The sequence below is a fragment of the Heptranchias perlo genome, chromosome 30 (genome assembly GCF_035084215.1).
Source record: "Heptranchias perlo isolate sHepPer1 chromosome 30, sHepPer1.hap1, whole genome shotgun sequence".
NCBI classification, from domain to species: Eukaryota; Metazoa; Chordata; class Chondrichthyes; order Hexanchiformes; family Hexanchidae; genus Heptranchias; species Heptranchias perlo.
Window position 1 is genome coordinate 12,803,275 of NC_090354.1, and position 8,354 is coordinate 12,811,628.

At 40.4% G+C, this 8,354-nt stretch overlaps 1 long non-coding RNA gene across 1 annotated transcript; it reads right to left on the reverse strand.

Annotated features, from left to right (window-relative positions):
• Nucleotides 1-620: 620 nt before the first annotated feature.
• On the reverse strand, nt 621-8,062 carry LOC137300137 (uncharacterized). Its single transcript, XR_010958030.1, has 4 exons — nt 7,575-8,062; nt 6,068-6,125; nt 4,688-4,752; nt 621-1,683 (listed from the first exon to the last, which is right to left on the reverse strand). It is a non-coding gene; the product is annotated as an uncharacterized lncRNA (long non-coding RNA).
• Nucleotides 8,063-8,354: the final 292 nt, after the last annotated feature.

The window sequence follows — 8,354 nt, forward strand, 5'->3', positions numbered from 1 at the left end:
TACGAGCTATTGATTTTGAACTATTGTGTTAAGAGGCCCGAAGGGAAAGAGAAAAATAAATATTGCCACCTGGGACAAATTGGGGTTTGCATGCATCATCAGTTGCAATTCCCCATGTTTCCAATGGTGCCAAATAGATGGATGTCTATCAAAAGAAGTAGCAAAACCTGTCGCTTAGATATATGGCACACAACTAAACCATATCAATCAATTCATGTTACCATCTGGATTTGATATTGAATTTATAAACTCTGCTTTAAGTTCAGGTTATCTTCTAATGGTACGCCTCAGATTTAGAATGCTTTGATGGCTGCTAGTATTCTTTAGATACTGGCAGGAGCTGGAAGGTATGATGGTGCTACAGGGAGTGCCATTACAGTGTTCTAAGGCCCCAGATGAGTTGGAGGTACATTTTGTTTTGAACTGAGACTAATTTAACCCTAATCTCATACTATGATAGCAAATCTAACTAGATCCTCAGCTGATAATGGCAACATATCAGGGTTACCCATTCTAGCACTTTTTGTGTGATGCGTTTGATCAGAACGTGAACTCAGCACTGATGAAATGTGTTCCTCTCAGACAGGGGCATGCTGCATAGTTACTGCCTCCGTTCACACTATTACTGGAGTACATCATTACATCACTGAAGCAAATCTATACAAATTGCCACTCCCTTGGCTATCTCTGACCAAAGCCCAAAATTTGGAAACGAGAGAGGGCTAAATGACACCAATGAGGGTGCCAACATCTTGCTTACTATTCTGACAACACAGTTCCTCTTTTAAATGAGAGCCACGTAAACAGTTTTTTAAAAAATCAGGGTGCTATTGTATAAATGTAAGTTTTCCCAATTGAGCTACTGGCATCTAACATTCACATTATTAAATATGGGGCTAGCAATGTATCGTACCATAGAGCGATAGGACTAGGACTTGTATGCACAATTCCTCACATGGTAAGCTCCCAATCTCAGCCATTCCATGACAGGCAAGCAAAGAGCATTACTCACAGTAAGGGTGAGGGAAAAAAAATGAAGAACAATGTCTTGAAACAGTGCTATGCATTATTAGTACAAACATGCTAATATGTTTGGATGAAGTTCCTCTGCTCTTCTAATAGAAGTTAATCTGTTCCATATGAGTATGTTAACAGAACCTTTACTAATAATATTGCACCGGGTGATTCCAACCCAGAAGTCAATCAGGACTGTTTTCAAGCACTTATGAGCAGTTGGTTTGAGAAAGTTGTTGGCCAAAACTGTGAAGAATATGTGCTGCAGAGGAGCTGATCAAGAGGAAGGAAATACATTTTAAAATGTGTTGGTAGAAGCCACCTAGACTTGTTTACAAGGGCCCATAGAGGGGTACAGAGATATATAATAACATTCAGGATTATACAAAATAGTTCTGGCAGCAGAATGCCAAAGTAATTACTTGGAAAGGAAAGAGAGACAACATTGTCTTGTGAGTTGACAAATGATGAAGGAAAGATTTTATTGACTTGAGTTTTGCAGACTGGTATTTGGTATTGGTCAACAAGCTGAGTAACAATCTATTATTTTTCTTCCTAGTATTGTTTGAAAACAGGACTTTTCTTAGTTAGAGGGAAAGGTCTTCATGATCTTGAGGTTGTGCTGCCTGATAGTTCAGTTCTTCACCATTGTTGATTATAGTCTGTGGACTGAAGAACAAAAAACAGAGGAAAAGGCACATTAAAAACATAATGCCATTTGTGTTCAACAAGCAAGAACTTTTTGTGGAGGCCGACGCATTAATGTTTAACATATTCAATGAGCTTTTTTTTATTTTGTGGATATTATTCTGGTTCTAGCTGTCCCAACCTTCTTGATACAGGTTCACAGCAAAAAGGCAATGCCATAGCAGGCCCTTGTCCACTTTGAACCAAAATGTGCATTCTTGTGCATGACACGAATGTGCAGATGAACAATAACCTTTTACCTCGATATTTCACACTGAAGATCGTGTGGGTTACCTGTCATGCTCCCCTGTTCACTCCAAAAGGCTGTCACACTGCAATGTTAAGACTAAAACGAACAGTTGAATTTATCTGCTAGGACGGTAATTTCACAGAAGTACAAGAATACAGCAAATAATGGGCAATATAATGCTTGACTAACACACTACAGTTCTGGAAATGAACTGTCAAAATCTCAGTGTCCTTTCCAGGATCTTTCAACTGAGTTCTCACCTGCAGCTCCTCCAATTATTGTTGGACTCCAAAGGCAGACTTGAACACACAAGATCAAAGAAGTTCTTTTCCACTAGGGTAATAACCAAGTCTATCATTCAAGTAGGTAGGATGTGAACAGCAGTCAGTCTGATGGTTTTGTTACCTTTTGACAGCAGACTTTCATATCAAACAACTTTCCTACTCTTGTGGTTCCAAAGACAATCTGAATATTTGATATGGATCCATAACCTTGCATGCATTAACATTTCAAAAACTTGAGATATTTTCTGATGTCATTAACTTGTATATACATAGCTGCATCAAGTAACCTACATAAATGTAGATATATATCTAGACACTATTTGTGCATTGCCTTTTCCCCACAAAAAAATTCAAAACTCTTAAAAGTACAACAATTTGAAGTCAAATTTAAATTCATAAATTTTCATCAGGCTGTGGTGATATAAAAAGATATAACTTTAGATCTGTTAGAGGCAGGGTGGAGCTTTGCTTCCTTCACAGGCTCCGTGTTTCAGGCTGACTGGATGTCTGAACAAAACAGTGAAATAAAATATTTATTTGGCAGTGGGGATCGACCTACAATTTTTAAAAAAGTCATAGTTACAGTCTCAAAACAAGTGTGATTAGATCAGTAGCACCTTTTGCAGTGGACGGGACCACACAGTAAGCAGCCTACGTAGCTCTGTTGCGCAATCCAATGGTATAAGGGTAATTGTTAGTCCTGTGGAAGATTATCCCATTCACGATGTGGAAGGGGGCAAGTTTTAGTTCATTGAAAACTGTGTCTGCATTTGGAAACTGTCTTTTTGCTGTAAAATTAAATTAAAAGTGTTGGGAGGGAGCCTGAAGTGAACAGAGCACGTGAAACCTTACAGGGCTTTTAATGTTACAAAAATAGCAACAAAAGATAACAAGAAGCATGAGTTGCTGGGTGAAGATGCACAGCAGTGGTATTGAACATTTAATAGTAGCCATAACATTCCCACATACACTCTACTTATAAATTATTCATCAGGTATACCTTTCACCATTATGTGACCACAGCTCCAGTTAGAGTGCAAATATATTGATCCACGATCCCTTAGTGCCGTAAGTGAGAAGTTTAAAAACTACCCCCTTAAAACATTACTGCCATTCAGCACTAATAAAATTGTTTTTGAAGCAAATCGTTTAACAATAAATGGCATAGCAAATTGGCCACTGATGTTGATGAATGGTGACCTTTGACATGTGCTGGATGTAACTATGTCTGGCACATATGAATGTTTTGGTTAATTAGCACACATAACCCACGTCGGTGTTGGCAGGAAGAGTTTTTACATTTTTAAATATTCTCCCCCAATTTTCACTAACTCCCTGTTGCTAAAGACATGGACTCCTTGCTGAGGTATAGTTCCATACGCCTCAGATGCCCTCTTACCTAGCCCAAATACTCATTATTTATGAGTGAGCCTGCAGGCTATTTGACTGTGGGGTCTTCACACTGAACCAGATCCTACCCTAAATCAACATATCTACTTCATTAGGGGTTGCTATATGGTGATCAGGAGCAGGAATCCTGCCAATTTTCCTCTCCCTAATTCAGAAGTGCTAAGTCAATTGTGTTGCCCTCCACTGCTGCCCTAGCTGAGATCAGCAAGTTCAGCACTGTGGAGATCAGACCTGGGAGCTTCCCAGTCTTTATGGCTCAGTTACTGACTGAAGAAGCTCACTGAACCATTTGAGGATCCCAATATATTTTTTTGAAACAAAGTTCTTAAATTATTATGTCTGACTGTCCCAAATGAAAACCCAGGAAGTCTAGAGTTTTATACCAGTCTAAACCTTGTATATATCATAGCTTTTAACATGATTCAAAGTTGTGGCATAGAGCCTGTGTTCTAAGTTCTTGCACTACTACCATATTAACAGCCCACAGGTTAAATGTGTACCTGCAAAATGTACATTCACATCAAGAAATACATTAATCTGTGGATGATTGCTGCATCTGTTATTTTGACGGGGAGGGGAGGAAAGTAATCTGGCTATTTTGGAAATAATTAGTTGGAGGCAGCTCACTGGTTTAGCACATCACAATCTGCCAGGGCATACCTATGTGTAAACCATTGCCCCTATAGCAAGGTACCGATCATGGCTGTGATGCACTGGGCAATGGTTGGGTGCTTCCCCACAAGGAGGTGGGGGTAATTCAGAGGAAACCTGTTACAAAGCAAAGGCAGAGGCACTGGAACCAGCCATTATATTGGCTGAGGACTGATACCTTAAGAGATGAAAATAACAATATCAGCTACACAAAAGAAAATCTGGGTCACCATTAAATTTCTCTATAAACAGCTTAGATGCTAAATGATTGTATTTCTATTTATTTAATGCATTAAAATTAGGTTTGAATGCTCTTTTTTTAAAAAGGACCAGAGAGTTCAATGTTGTGTTTCCATGAGCTATACAAAATCATAAATAAGAGGGCACTTACTGTGTATCTTCTAACAGGTATGTAACCAGGGGTCTGACTTCTAGTTGAAATTTCAGGCTGTGGAACTTCCAGGAAAAAAGAAAATCTCATTTAAATGTAATTTTACATTCTCTTTACTGGTATAAGTGACACATTCAAAGTTTACTATTTTTCCCTCAACCTCCTTCTTCCCCTCCTGAAAGCACTGACTGATGCTGCGATGAGGTTCCGAGGATACTGCAGTCCTCTGGCATCTCTCCTAAGTGGTCATTCTTAATGTATGAACATGAATAGTGAGTATTAGCCAGCTATTCTGCTTTGGGGGCATCACAGCATGATCATAGCCTCACCTGATGTCCACACACACTTTCCAGCAGGAACTACAGATTAGGATCAGGAGTAGGAGCACTAGATGATTTCTCCCTCGCTGACACAGAGGCTGTAAGGTCCCACCTGCTGTCCTGCTTTAGTTCAGCCAGGTCAACATAGACTTGACATTGAACCTGGGGCCTTCTCATCTGTATGGGTTAGTACCACATCACATAGTGCATTTATTCATTAGGCTACTGGAGGAGCTCAAACTCACACTTTAAGTCATTAAGGGTGTTCAGGAGAATGTCTTAGAGTGAGTCTGCTACCTTTGTACCTTGTTTGATATTTTAAAAAAGATGTCACATTTGTTTGTAAATTTGGTCTAAATTTGACCTCTATTTTGTGTAGTAAATCCAATGAACTCCCAACCTATGAATTGACTCAGAATCCATCTCAACCCTTGATCTGACACCTGGATCAATTCAGAGATACATGGGGAAAGCAGCCACTAGGACTCTCACCTGCATCCCACGCAAATTGTCCTCTACTCTCCTGACTACTCAAACAAACGCATAACACAAGCCCAGTGAGAAACTGTTCTCCTGGGCTAGGAACAGCATAGAATAGGCAGAACGGCAACATAAAACTGAGAGAAAATGAAGAACCAGAAAGGGTTTTAAAAAAGAAAATGGATGAAACTAGATGAAAGGTCAAGGCCCATAGTACAGAATTAAAAAGAAGTCAAGTTAAGTCAAGAAATAGTGAATGGGTGACCCCCATGATTAGGTTCTAAAATTTTTACATTGTAGGAGGAAGGAAAAACTGAGGGAAGGAATTCTACAGTTCTGTTGATCTGGAAAAGAAAAGTTGGAGTAAGAGCCAGTGTGATGAGTCTCGATTTTGACACTGAAGATGAAGAAAGGAGTGAGATGATGTTGTATCGCTGTTTTGGAGCTTAGGAGGAACAAGACAGGAGAGTTTCAAGTAGCATTCACCACAGTAGAAGGTACCACAAAAACAGCAGACCTGAAGTAAGGAAAATTTGTCTTAATTAAAGTACATACTACATATACTTCACTGTATTTGTACCTTTGCTTGTCTTCGGTTGATCTGAAGGGTTAGACTGCGTCCTTTTTATAAGCTCCTCCTTAAACAGTAACAATGAAATTACATTTTATGAATATGGACTATGAGAAGTCAAACATTTTGTCAAGATGAAGTGGTGCACTTTTATGAAGTCTGGATAAAAGGAACCATGAAAAAAGGAGTATAAGGTTTCTATTGGTGAGGGACAAGAACAACTGCAGGTGCTAAAGCCCTCATTATGCACATTGACGCAATTAGAATCTGGGGGAGACTAGCCACACTTCTCAGAGGAGGATGCACAGAGGTAAATTGCCTGTTCCTGCACACTCTATAACAATTAACTTTAGGTGCTCTTATATTGCGTCAACACTGTGCTAGTAGTGGTGGGGGCTTTCGACGCGGGTCTTGCACAGCCGGTTGCAACCTAAACAAAAGCTTGCCAGGATTCACTAAGGCCGGCAATGGGCAATCTTCTCAGCCATCAGCTTTAACTAATGACTTTCGGTTGCAGCTGGCTCTGAGACCCATCACCACTAGCACGGCTCTCAATGCAGTATAAAAAACAACTTTTACTTTAACAAGTATGAATATGCTCATAATTACAATAATCAACACACCGTAACTGTGGTTCTCTCAGTGGCTCAGCTGGTTAAGGCAGCGAGTAGCTGAGCCATACAGATTAGGAAAGTATTAGGTTTGATCTGTTATGAGTCACATATATGATAGGGTAGCAGTAGGGATGCTACAATTTGCTTCAGCGTCCCTAGGTTAAAAAGGTTTCCCACTCCTGAACCGTCATTCAGTTACTCCGGATGGAAGAAATGAGGAGATGCTGGAAACACAGCACCTTAAATGAGATAAAATGGGTTAACGTTTTAAGGTCGAAAGCAAAATACTGCGGAAGCTGGAAATTTGAAATAAAAACAGAAAATGCTGGAAATACTCAGCAAGTCAGGCAGCATCTGTGGAGAAAGAAACAGAGTTAATGTTTCAAGTCGAAGACCCTTCGTCAGAACATAACGTTTTAGGTGTTGACCTTTGGTCAGAACTAGAAACTAGGAGATAAGCAAGTCCTTTTACTTTAACCCATCATTTGTCAGATGTTGATGGACTTGCTGCGTCTTGCTATCATTTGTACTTTTAAAAAAATCTCCATTGCTGATGTGTTGTGAGCATTGGGTTAGGACAGAATCTGGCTGAGTTTTAATGCCGCCTGCTGTAGAATAACCAGCTGACACACAGTCTAGGCTCATGCATGTTGAATGGTCGGTTGGGTTAGGTTTTGGAGGGCGACCTTGGACCATAGGCAGCAGGAATCAATAATTTAGGCAAGACAGACTGGATCACATATAAACACCACTGTTCTTACAGACTTGCTAATACAATCAAAAGGGCCCTTTGCCCTGGGCTATCGTTAGTATTAATCTATGTGTCCATCACTACCTGCAGGTGTTTGTCAAGATGACACTAGTAGCCGCTTGCAAATTAGCATGTTGGTAAAGAACCATACCTCGTACGCCTTGACTTTTTTATCCAGAATCCATTGCTTACGCCGTCCTTCCCAGTGTTGTGCAGAAGACATTTTCAGAGTAAAAAGTTAAAATATGGCTAAACTTAAAATATTTACTGAAAGTGTAACGCGTGCAGAAATGGAGCGAAGCAAACACATAAAACCGGAGACTGCCCAGAAAACGACGCTCACTGGCAGGGCGCTGGTTGATTGACAGCTCCCACAGAGACAGTGTCTCGCCTGCCCCGGACTGCGAGCAAATTACAACCGTTGCTCAGCAACAGGACGCCAAAAGTTGCTGTTGGGTGTGTTTGCAACTGTAATCAGTTGCTTTTCTGCAACACAGACAGTTGCTTTCGACGCAAACTTCAAATTTTATATTCTAACACTACAGTCTTAAGCACATTTTAAGCGGACGCCACAGTATTTAAAAAAGTGATTTCACTTCCCTCCGCCCCTTTGGCAGAGTTTCTCCGTCTGAGTGCAGCCTGATTCACAGCGCGATTCAGTAGCTGAAGTGCGGTCATATTTATTCATTCTTGCATTTCAAAGCCATCGACGTATAATTTCACCCACACTGTTCACTTTGCGCTAAGTTTTGCGTCGAACGCGACAGCATTCGGCTAAGTAAGACTACAGTAACTTGCAGGGTAAAGGTCCAGGGGGATGAAGTATAAAAGCAGGGAAGTCATGCTACAACTGTACAGGGTGCTGGTGAGACCACACCTGGAGTACTGTGTACAGTTCTGGTGCCCTTATTTAAGGAAGGACATACTTGCA